We start from the raw sequence: 13572 nt of genomic DNA on the forward strand, positions 1-13572 counted from the left end.
TTGGGTGATAATGATGCATTCATATAGCTTCATCAGCTGTAACAAATGTACCACTCCAGTCGCGAGTGTTGACAGTGGGAGAGTCTGCATGTGGGGGCAAGGAGTCATTGGAAAACCTCTGTGCCTTCCACTCAATTTTGCTGTGAACCTAAAACTGCTTTAAAACATAAACCCTATAAAATAAGTAAATAAATCTGTAGGCACAAAATACTTTATGAGAGATAAAGAGATTTATTTTAAAATTTTACTTAGATGACTGTAGTGTTTAATAAAACTGTTCTTTTTCAAATTAAACAAATACTTATAATTCTTCAGGCTCTGCCCACAGATGACATACATATTAAGATTTTATCTGCTGAAGCGAGTGAGTAAATTGCATTTAAATACCAACATTATAGGTCTATTTGTTTCTCCTAAATATTCCTCCGCCCTCTTGACTCTTCCTCCAAGCCAAGGTCACTCATTCTTACTGTAGTGCAGAGCTATACTTTTGTTTTAGATATTACTGTTAGTCATCACATTAGTCATTTTCAACTTTCTTGAAGCAATATTGAAGCCTTCTTTCCCAGCTCCATTACCTGCCATGGCTAGAACTGAAATCACCCCTTCTGCACTTCTGGGTCTGCTAAACTCTGAACCCAATGACTTACTGGTTGTATATGTGAAATGAGGTGTGCCCAGAGGAGAGAAAATAGCAAACAGAAGCAAGCGACACAGTACACTACTGCATCTCTGCTGAGCATAATCCCTCATCAGGAAGAAATTTTCTTCCTCTGCACAATTTTCTCAGTGGTTAAGATACTCTTTTGCAAAATTAAGTAAGAGCTATAAAAAAATCTGAAAGGTTCATAGAGCAGCAAACAATGGGTATTGTGGCTCATAGCAGCCTCCCAACCCCCTTCTTAAGAAAAAAACTTCATCCCTATATCTCTCCTTCTTCCTATGCTCCCAAAACAATATGATTGTTTCAGAGGATATAATTTTGCATTTCAATTTCTTCCCAACACACAGTGGAAAAAATTGCCAAACTGGAGCCTGAAACCAGAGAGTCATGCAGAGCTTTGTGTGTGCTTTGGAGGGACAGGGGAAGCGATGAACAGAAAGGAAGCAGAAACCCATTGTGCTGCTCTGGTCTGCAGCCAAACCACCCTGCTTGCTCCTGCTTCTGGTACCTCAGGGAGTTTGTTTTTCAAGCTTTTTATGGTAAAAGAAACATGTATTGGAAAATGGAGAAAAGATCTGTTCTTCAAAATGATATTATTTACCCCTAGTCCAGAAATCTATGGCATACAAAAATGAAGGCATGAGATTGAATTTTTTTAATCTTATATAAAAGAGATTTTCAAATGTAATTGCTGTATGCTCTAAAGATCAAACCCCAGTTCTTTGATGTAAAAATCTATAGTTTTTAATTTTTTCCAACAATCAAAGAAGGGTCTCTTATCCCCACTTTGCACATTTGGAAGTAAAAGAAATGATTATTTCTGCTGGCATCTCAGGAAGAAGGCACATGGGATTGCATGCTTCATCAGACCCTGACAGGACACAAGAGTGCCGTGTTGGAACAGAGAGGACTGGCAGTGGGCAGATGCATTACAAAAGGTCATCTCTCAATCTGCTGATTCCCCAGAAAGCTGGGGACCTTCGCTTTAGGAAAATTTTTCAGCCGTAGAAAGCTAAAAGGTTTAAAAAGTTAGTTTGTCTTTATGTATGTCAGACTATTTTCTTTTCAAGAAAAAGTATAGAGAAAAAAAATAATGGATTAGCTATTAACTCTTTCCAAATAACTGTTATCAGAACATAATAAGATTATAAAAGTTATCATTTGGTTATAGTCTTTTCAACAGTGACCTCTCTTGAAAGATGACAGATATGTACACAGATGAATATTAAAAACTTATATGATAATTTATAGCATAATATATCATGGTATATATATGTTATACATACTTTTATATCTAACATAATATCTAATATAATATTCATCATATATAGTATTATATCTCAAGCATCAAGCAATAGCTTGACAACTTCTAGTTTTCTCAAACTTAGGAAAGTGCAGACTATTTATAGTGAGAACAAAAAAATACCATTAGGAATCTAGTTTATAATTCTATGACCAAGTTATTATATTAAGAGTAAGTTATAGAAACTTTGAGTTTAAGTAAACAAAAACAACATCAAAGGATTCTTATTGACAAAACAATGTAAATCTATTAGTTTACTGTCAAACAAGTGTATGTTACTCTAACAGATGCTCCATTACCAGGTGGGTGAATCCTTTCTGTATCCAAATAAAACTTTTAAATTATATCAATAAGGATGCTAGATGTCAAAACTCCAAATGTTCAGTGTGTGCCTTTAATCTTTCATACTAAAGCACCATAAGCCTCTTGAGACTGTTTAGACAAATAATGATATATGGCACTTTGAGTAGTTTCCATTCATGATACTTCCAGAGGTGTGGAAATACACCAAACCTCATGGAAGTGACAGAGAATTCGTTATTAACTTTTAACCAAAACACATTCATCCATTCACCATTTATCACATGCCTAACACATGGCAGACACGTTCTCAGGCGTAAAATGTCAGCGCTAGGTCTAAACTCTATCTTTGAATGTTTTGCTTGAACATAATTACTCTTCTTATTGAGTTCCATTGAGCATTTGAAGCTCTGTAGATGTAAGAAAACACAAAGTATTTTCTGCTTAATTTTCATTACTTGTATCAATAAATTTTCATAACCATAAAGTGTTTATTTACAAAGAATGTTTCAAGTATTGGGATCCCCCTCAAACCTACAACCTTCCTTTCTTTTAATAATTTGAGAGGGCAAATCTCTATCAGCCCTATCTTTGCTTTTCTAAAATAAGTGTGATATTTTTGACTCCTCCTCACTTTAAGATATAACCAGTTGAAGTTATCAGAAGTCTCATTTTTACCTCGAGAAATTCTACAAATAGATATAAATCCAGCAACCACAGAAATCCCAGCTTTCCATTCCAGAACAACCAAAGACACAACAGCACAAGAGATGCAGATAAGAGAATTTTCTACCATGTTTCTGCAAGCAGTTCAGAATATGAGATCAGGCTGCCTACTTTTGGAAATCAGAGCCAAGGGGCAAGAGCCAGCCCACATCTTCTAAGGTACTTTAAAAAGAGAATTTGTCCAGTCTCTGCCTCTTCCAGAACTATCTTGAAACCAAAGAAGTCATGAGAAAATATAAAAGCTCGATACATTCACCTGTTCCAGTAGACTTTGTTATGAATGACTGCGTTTTTACTCTTAAATGTCTGTCTTGAATATTAGGTCTTCAAATTCCAAATTTCAAACTACCTTTAAAAGGTCACAAAGAATTATTGAAATTGTGACATTTTACTTTAAATTATTTTCTACTGATCAGCTTAGCCTCTTTTTAGAGGTACTAGAATTGTAGTCATCAGCCTCAACTGTCAAGATTCACTTCTACAATAGCACTTACCCTTTGTGGACTTTGCTTGCTATGCAGCTGGAAACCATCATTCTCAGCAAACTATCGCAAGAACAGAAAACCAAATACCGCATGTTCTCACTCATAGGTGGGAATTGAACAATGAGATCACTTGGACACAGGAAGGGGAACATCACACACAGGGTCCTATTGTGGGGAGTGGGGAGGGGGGAAGGATAGCATTAGGAGATATACCTAATGTAAATGATGAGTTAATGGGTACAGCACACCAACATGGCACATGTATACATATGTAACAAACCTGCACGTTGTGCACATGTACCCTAGAACTTAAAGTATAATAATAATAATAAAAAAGAATTTGTCTCTATCACTTATTTTCTTCCCCATTCATTTTTTTCTCCATTTTTCTCACATAGGAAGATGTGGGGAGCCACATCTACTCCCATGTCTTCACTCTCATAATTAGCATAAGCAAAATATGTATCTGTAACGACTTGGTGTCTAAAAGTATGGAGAGACTGAATTTTAGGCTTACAGAAACACTTGAAGGTATCTATACAGGAAAGTTAGAGGTTTAACTTGGAGGTGTGATGGTATAATGTTCCCAAATAAAATATAGGTTTGATCCCTGGACCAAATTGGTAAACAATAAAATAAGTGAACATGAAATAAATATGCTAACGGTCTCGGTTTGCTAATGTTTGAAGACTTCACTGCCTCTTAAAGGCATATGTGTTTGAAGCAACATTTAGTTTGGCAAATTTCACTCTCCATTTTTTGGGCATTGTAGGGTGGGGGTTGGTCCTAAACCTTTTTTGGCATGCTTGAAAGAGAAGGATTTAAGTCGAGTTCATTATCTCTTTAGTGCAGAAGTCTGGGAAACGAAGAGGCTAGACCAGGGAGACTCAATCCAGCTAGCATTCCTTTTTGTTTTTCAAGCTGCCCTGACAATAATGCGGCAGGGTGAAAAGATCAGGAACACTTTATACACATTGTGCTAATTACTGCAAGTACTTAAAGTTGTAATTAGCTTATTATACTGCAGAGATCCTAACATGGCATGTCTTTCAAAAGAATTTCTCTCCAGATCATTAGTGGGAAAGCTAACAACATCTGCTTCAAATAAAATCAACCAATTAGCACAGGCAACTCCACATAGTTTGCAATCAGAGAATTATATTGTGCCAAGTGCTAATTTCAATGTGAATGCTATCTCCTTCTCATATCCCACGCTTCTCTGCCAGCACAGCTGGTGTTTAACACCACTGACTTCAGCGAAGTCTCCAAAAACTTATGTTAATTTGAAATAACCTAATCAGAAGTGTGCAATACAGACTGAGGTTGATCTCAGCTTAATTAAAACTGACCTTGTCATTTCACTGCCTGTAAAACACCATTATCTCACCATTTATCACTCAACTACCACAAATATTCCATTTGCGTGAAAATCCAGGAAGACCAGTTCCAAACCACCAGAGCTATTTTCAGAAGTACTGTGAATGAAGGAGTTTAATGGAAGGAGAGGTCTGCCTATAAGTATGGGGCAACAATAAAGGTAATTCAGTAGACTCAAAATAACTTGACAGCCCTACCCATGAAGGCTGCTTCTGCCCACTTCCGTTGGCTTCAATGGCACATTCACTCCAGAGACTGGCAGGCATTAGCAGATGTGAAGGCTTTCATTTTAAAATTAATATCTAACCCAGTACCTTTCAGTGAGCTGAATCACTCAATCAATAAGCATGACATGGCAGGTGTGATGTGTACAAGGCACTAAATTCTTCTGCCAAAGGTACTAGAAAACATCTGCTCACATGCGTGTGTGTGCATGTCAATGGATGAACTGCTGAGAAAAATGATTGCAAGTGGAATATTTATGCTTGTATTCACCAAGATAGAATTAAAAACAAGGTAAGATCATATTTTATGATGTATACATGCCATCAAATACACCTTGCTTAACCTGCATTAAGTCCATAACTCTGTGTTTTTATATGTACATAGTCAACTGTCAAGTAGCAACATCCTGGTTTTCTGCACATTAACACGATTTTTTAAATGTCTTCAGGTTTCCATTATAGGCTTTGTTTGGTTATTTGCATGCCATCTTAGTCCAGAAAGTATTCAAGGCAATGCTAAAAGCATTGAAAAACTTATCTATGAAATAATTCCAATGATTTACATTAGGAAGATTTCTTATTTGTCCCCAGATCACATGCTTAGCCACAACTCAACATATTTGCTGATGCTTTTCCTCCAGTCAAGCAAGCCTCCCTTTTCCTCTCATTCCACTCCCCTAGTCAAATTCAATCCTAGATTACTATATCCCACATTCACTTTACCCCTATAACACTTCTTTGCTAAGCCAATCCTTTTGACACAGTAAGATATTGCCTATCTTGAATTGTTTAATGTGTTCCAGTTTTATGTTGACCATGCCACAGGAGGGATAGTTTCATCCATTTATAAAGAAACCCTCTGGTCTTGTGGAACAAACAAGAGACATGGTGTCAAAGTAGTTGAATTCTCATATTTGCTCTGCTGACTCTATGACCTTGGACAAATGTGACCTTGAACCATACGCCAAACTGACCAAGCCCAGGTATCCCACACAGTAAACAAGATACACATCCCAGAAAGTTATTTTAAAGAACAAAAGAGAATTATAATAGATGTGACAATCTAAGAGTTCAACATATGTCTACTGAATGAGGTACATGGGACATAACCAAACATTTAATGAAATATGAGTTGTAAAAATGTAATACTGCCAGGAATGAAATTTACAAAGTAAGGAAATAGGAAGTGGCCATTTTATAATGTTTATGGAACTAGCCTATGTGCAAAAAAGAGGGGTTATTTACATTCAAAACCCTATTCTCAAAAGTAGAAAAGTGATATTCAGGTCCAAGAGAACAAAGCCTATTTTTATTTGAGCAATGTAGGTAAGTGAAGGTGTCTTCATCCCATGCAAGAGATTAGGGCCTTGTGAGGAGAAGTTGGTGTAATGGATAGAAATGAATGCTTTATAATGCTAAATGCTAACTTTCCTGAAGGAAGACCAGGATGAAGAGCTCCTGATTCCTTCCAAAGGAAAGTTGAAATTGCTTATGGCATGACAGTTGTTTAGACAATGTTATACCACTCACATAATCTCTCTTAGGATATTATAATTTGATGGTTAGATAATTCAATTCTAGATTTATTAATATGTATGATTTCATTCACTCATTCATCAAAAATGTCCTGTTTCCTATCTCTGTAATCTTGGGCAGATTATTTCACTTCCTAAAGTTTTGGTCTGTTCCTCTGAAAAATGGTAATAACAAGATTTAGTATTTTGGTTGGTAGATATGAGAAGATAATCCATATCCATTGTTTGGTGTTTTGCCTGGCAGTTAGTAAATGCCCTGTAACTAATAGCTACTCTTGATATTCTTGCTACTTTTACTCCTGCTGCTACAAGAAGGAGTAATTTACACTTCGTAGGATGATCCTGAACATTGTTCCCTTTTCAGACATCAGATGTCACTTCCTCTGTGAATCCTACCTCTAGGCTGAATTAATCATCCTCTCTTTAGTTTCACAGAACTTTGTCTATATTATTATTGTAGCATTTACCATTGTGTATAGTAATAATTTCTTTATATAATTGTTTTCCCGACAAATTTTTGAGCTACTAAGAAGCAGGAATTTTTGTCTTATTAATCCTTTTGTCTCTAATGTCGATCAAGTGTTGCACATAGTAGGAATCTAATAAATATTTGTTGACTAGGCAAATGAATAAATTTATTGATGTGTATATAAATACATAAACATTTAAGCATTATTCTGAAATACCACAGTCCTCTGAAGTTCAGAATACCAACCTTAGAAACTCATGAACCTTAAACATAATAAAAGGTGTTGCTTTTAAACTTTACACATATCTGAAGCTTTTTTCCTGGGCTATTAGGCTTCCCGTAGAGTCCTCTGTGGACCGAATGAATTCAGTCAGAAGGATCCTGTTGAAGTTTTCCATGTTTACTACCACCAGGGTAATTATAATAAGTCAGGAATTTTGCTACTTGATAACTTCCCCCAAAAAGCCCAAGTTTGGTGAGTGTAACTACTGTAGGGCTGGACAACAGGTGGACAAAATGGAGAGAGAATATGTAGACAGGATACTTTCATCTCTATTCTCACTGACAATCAATCCTGTATTATTTTTACTATTATTATTATCACTACTATTATTATACAGGTTACCTTGGAAATCCATGTGCTACAGACTCCTAATTAGAAATAAGAATGTGAGACTAACCCCTTAAATGTAGTAGAAAGCTTTCCAATGAAAATCTTTATCATTTCTCAGAGAATCATTCAGACAGCAAGTATGAAGAAACATTTATCCTGAATTGATATAAAGTAAAAGAGCTTAAGATTCCAAAAAAATTTTAATTGGTGTTCCTATGACCCTGAGGTATTTGAATCAACAGATAAATTGTGTTCTGTATTTTAATACTAAATACATTTTATCTAATGCTGTTAACATTGTTAAAGTGTGTATAATTTAACTGTATAGTAACCATTCTGGCTTTCCCAGGACTATCTCAATTTTATATTTCCAATAATTATATAAGTAGGCATGTATTTTTCAAACCATATATCCCAATTTAGGATGCAAAGATTTTGGTCTTTATATTTAATTGTGAATCTTCAGTTAGTTAAAATGTGCAATGAACTTGAAGCTCCATTCTCTGTCATTGAGATTGTACTTCTAAACTTAAGTATCTGATTTGTGCTTTAAAATAAATATTTCTGTATCACCTGTGTATCACTTAATATGTGGATTTGTCAAACAAAATGAGGGAATTCCCAAGAATGGATTTGGTCCAACTTTGCTTCAGCACAAGTTGGCAATGGCAGAAATTCCCCTATTGTTCTTTTCTCAGTTTTATTAGCTCATTTTTCTTCTACTTCTCTCACTGCATGGTAAACCTTCTTTTGCCTATGTTATAACAACTTCCATTCCAAAAAGCTCAGACAATGGATGATGTTTACTTGCTGTTTGCAAACAACAGAATCCACAGTGTTGCCAGCAGATGCCCTTGATTCACTGTGAATGAGGAAGGGAATTACAGGAAATCACTGTGCATTGTATGTCCAGCTGAGATGGATACTGGCAGAGCAGGCTCCAGGCAAAATTTCGGAGCACAAAACTGTATCTTCTGGGCCTTTCCCACTCTAGGCCATCTCTTTGAGGCTAACCATCTCCTTTACACATCTGTTCAAGACATGTAAGCTTCTCAACTCTTTCAAATCGTGTTTCATTTTCTCAAGACCTGCTAGTTCATCTGATAAAATTAAGTAAGACAGATGGCTAAGGCCATACTTCCCGGCTGGTATATTTCAACAGAGAACCTCTGGAGATTGAATATCCTAACCTAAAGCAATAGGTTTCCAAAACAAAAAAAAATGCCTTGTACCACTCAGGTCAGTGAAGAACTATTTATCAAGAACTGTGAAGAGTCTGAACTCTTACCCTGCTTACAAGCTGACAAACTAGCCTGCCATAGTTTCACAGATGCTGGCAGAGAACAGGAGACTCCTGGATCAGAGACAAATGACTGTTACTCTCAGGACAGTCAGCAGCATGAGTACCATGTTTGTGTCAATTTTCACTTACCCCACGTGTCCCTTAGGGTGACCAAGTGGGGCCCCAGTGGATACTGCACCTTCAGTGGGTGTGCATCACAGCTAAGAAACCACGAGCTTAGGGAATCTGAATCTTCTATAGTAGGCAGTTAGCATGCCTGCCCTTTGCCCTATTGGGTGAAGTTATTATACTGGACAGTAAGCATATATGCCTTCCTCTCAAGAGGCTTTGAATCTCTATCTTCCAAGACCATTTGGCATATACATACCTTAGAAAATAATCCAGAACAAAGGCCAATCAGTGCCTCTGCTCACAAGATGTACAAAAATGCAAGAGACTCACCGGAAAATTTTCTCCCAATGTTATTCAGGAAAATATTTTCACCAGAGACCCCAAATGTCTTATAGACTGCTGGTTCTCATCTGGAGAACTAATAAACATGCATATTCCTGAGCCCCACCTCAGAGATTTGATTTAGTAGGTCTGGAGTGAAGCCCGACAATATGTATTTCTTAAAGGTCCCAAGTGAAGTTGATTCTGGTATTCCTGCATCTCCCTTTCTGCACTGTCATAGATGACAACTTATTTAACTGATGTGTAGGAATTGGAATTATAATTGTAAGGAAAGATGGTGATGAAGCCCACATGAAGAAAACAAAGAAAGAAAAATGGAAGGAAGAAAAGAAGAGAGAAGTTGGTTTGCTCTTATTCAGGGTGAACAATATAAGGATTTGGATCTCAGGCTGTGTACATGGCAAGGAATTTCTACCTTTGACTTTCCACTGGGAGGTGATGAGATTATTTGCTTCCTAGGCCTAAGACTCAGAACTAGGGAGTTGTGATTCTACACACTAGCCCAATTTAAAGGGTGAAATGTATCCTTAACAAAATGTCTCTGTACTCATTTATTTCCTTCTCTTATTAAACTCCAGTTCACCCTGCCCTTGGGACACAGAAAGCTTCATGAATGGGTAGTAATAGATTTCTCCTCCCAAGTAACATTTATCTGTTGACATAGTATGTTCAACACATGCATGTTTACATACTGAGATTTGTCATATTGACAATACCGAGAGTTTTAGGTGAGAAATTTTTCTCTGTGATTTTTATGCTATCCTGAGAAATTAGGCCAAATTATAGCTTTAGTTTTTAAAATACAGTTCTCATTAACCTCAGAGAGAGTTGCACATGTGTCTCTAGAGATATCAATATGTATCTAATTATTATTTTTTAAGCATGACATGGTATATGTTATAAATTTGTTGCCCTGTATGTTAGTCTGTTTTCATGCTGCTATGAAGAAATACCCAAGACTGGTAATTTATAAAGGAGAGAGGTTTAATTGACTCATAGTTCCACAGGGCTAGGTGGGTCTCAGGAAACTTACAATCGTGTTGGAAAGGGAAGCTAACACGTCCTTCTTCACATGATGGCAGCAAGGAGAAGTGCAGAGCAAAGGTGGGGAAAGTCCCTTAAAAAACCATCAGATCTCATGAGAACTCACTCACTATCACAAGAACAGCATGGAGGTAACTGCCCCCATGATTCGATTACCTCCTACCAGGTCCCTCCCACAACACATGGGGATTATGAGAACTACAATTCAAGATGAGATTTGAGTGGGGACACAGCCAAACCATATCATTCCACCCCTAGCGCCTCCCAAATCTCATGTCCTCACATTTCAAAACACAATCATGCTTTCCCAACAGTCCCCCAAAGTCTTAACTCATTCCACCATTAACTCAAAAGTCCAAGTCCAAAGTCCCATGTGAGACAAAGCAAGTCCCTTCTGCCTATGAGCCTGTAAAATCAAAAGCAAGTTAGTTACTTCCTAGACATGATGGAGGTACAGGCATTGGGAAAATACGCCCTTTCCAAATGGGAGAAATTGGCCAAAACAAAGGGGCCACAGGCCCCATGCAAGTCTGAAATCCAATAGGGCAGTCATTAAACCTTAAAGTTCCAAAATGGTCTCCTTTGACTCCGTGTCTCACATTCAGGTTATGCTGATGCAAGAGGTGGGCTCCCACAACCTTGGGCAGCTCTGCCCCTGTGGCTTTGCAGGGTGCAGCCCCCCTCCCAGCTGCCTTCACAGGCTGGCATTGAATGCCTGTGGCTTTTCCACGTGCATGATGCAAGCTGTCAGTGGATCTACCATTCTGGGGTCTGGAGGATGGTGGCCCTCTTCTCACAGCACCACTAGGCAGTGGGGACTCTGTGTGAGGGCTCTAATCCCACATTTCCCTCCTGCACTGCCCTAGCAGAGGTTTTCCATGAAGGCTTTGCCCCTGCAGCAAACTTCTGCCTAGACATCCAGGAGTTTCCATACAGCCTCTGAAATCTAGGCAGAGGTTCCCAAACCTCAATTCTTGACTTCTGTGCACGCACAGGCTCAACACCATGAGGAAGCTACCAAGGCTTGGGGCTTGCATCCTCTGAAGCCACGGCCCAAGCTATATCTTAGCCCCTTTTAGCCACAGCTGGAATGGCTGGGACGCAGAGCACCAAGTCCCTAGGATACACACAACAGGGGGTATGAGGGCCTGGGCCTGGCCCACAAAACCACTTTTTTCTCCTAGGCCTCTAGGCTTGTGATGGTAGGGGCTGCCTTGAAGGTCCCTGACATGCCCTGGAGACATTTTTCCCCACTGTCTTGGTGATTAACATTCAGCTCCTCATTACTTATGCAAATTCCTACAGCTGGCTTGAATTCCTCCCCAGAAAATTGTTTTTTCTTTTCTATCACATTGTCAGGCTGCAAATTTTCCAAAGTTTTATGCTCTGCTTCCTCTTGAATACTTTGCCACTTAGAAATTTCTTCTGCCAGATACCCTAAATTATCTCTCTCAAGGTCAAAGTTCTATAGGTCTCTAGGGCAGGGGCAAAATGTCACCAATCTCTTTGCTAAAACATAGCAAGAGTGACCTCTACTCCAGTTCCCAACAAGTTCCTCATCTCCATCTGAGATGACCTCAGCCTGGACTTCATTGTCCTTATCATTATCAGCATTTTGGTCAAAGGCATTCAACAGTCTCTAGGAAGTTCCAAACTTGCCCACATCTTCCTGTCTTCTGAACCCTCCAAGTCTCTAGGAAGTTCCAAACTTTCCCACATTTTCCTGTCTTCTTCTGAGCCCTCCAAACTGTTCCAACTTCTGCCTGTTACCCAGTTCCAAAGTCGCTTCCACATTTTCGGGTATCTTTATGGCAGTACCCCATTCTGGGTACCAATTTACTGTATTAGTCCGTCCTCATGTTGCTATAAAGAAATACCCGAGACTGGGTAATTTATAAAGAAAAGAAGTTTAATTGACTCACGGTTCCACATGGCTGGGGAGGCCTCAGGAAACTTACAATCATGATGGAAGGCACCTCTTCACAGGGTGGCAGGAGAGAGAATGAGTGCAAGCAGGGGAAATGCCAGATGCTTATAAAATGACCAGATCTCGTGAGACTCACTCATTATCATAAGAACGGCATGGGGGAAGCCACCCCCCGTGATTCAATTACCTCCACCTGGTCCCACCCTTGACACATGGGGATTATGGGGATGACAATTCCAGGTAAGATTTGGGTGGGGACACAGAGCCAAACTACATCATCCTCTGAGTTCAAAATTAAAGCTGCCAAATGAAAACAAGAATGCAGTGCCCACAACTGGAGGAAGAATGATCCCTTTCCATCTTTGTCCCCTTCAACTTCTTTCTATTTGATGTTATTATTCATGCTCTCTTTGAGACATCCTACTCCTTTAACTTTTAAGACATTGGGCTGTTTACATAACGATTTTATAATTTTTACAAAAATGACCTGTGCTTATTATTTTTCTAAAAAACAAGCAAAACAGAAAAGTATTAGAAATCAAAGAATTACCCCAATTCCCACAAACATGAGGAATGTCTGTTAATGGGTACAGGATTTTGTTTGAGGGAAACAAAAGGTTCTAAAATTGATTGTGGTGGTGTTTGCACAATTCTTTGAATATACTAGAAACCATTGAGTTTTACTTTTGAAACCAGTATATCTCAATGAAGCTACTTAAAAAAAAAAAAAAAAAGAGTTACATTCCCAGATATCCTCCTCTACTCAACACACGCAGTCCACTGACCCCTTTCCACCTCTTCAAAAGATCAGAGACATGTTCTTTGGTGAGGATATACCTGCAGGCCTCTGAACAGTCAACCAAAGGCAAGTGTTGTAGTGAAAACAGGGGGATTGGATTAAGGGAAAATTCATGTTCTGTATGTTAAGACACTCAGCCTTCTTTCCCCTTTAGATTCCAGAACCCTGGCTGCCAGGTGGGATCTGCATAGGAAAGTCTAATCAAACCAAGATAAAAAGACATCAAGAACCAGCCTGACCTGCAACCACTCTGCATAAAGTCTGTAAGCAGACGCTACGGCATGATGGTAATATGCACAGACTATGGATCCAAACTCTCTCAGGTGCAATGCTAGCTCTGCTATTTATTA

Source organism: Papio anubis, chromosome X (assembly GCF_008728515.1).
Source record: "Papio anubis isolate 15944 chromosome X, Panubis1.0, whole genome shotgun sequence".
Lineage (NCBI taxonomy): Eukaryota > Metazoa > Chordata > Mammalia > Primates > Cercopithecidae > Papio > Papio anubis.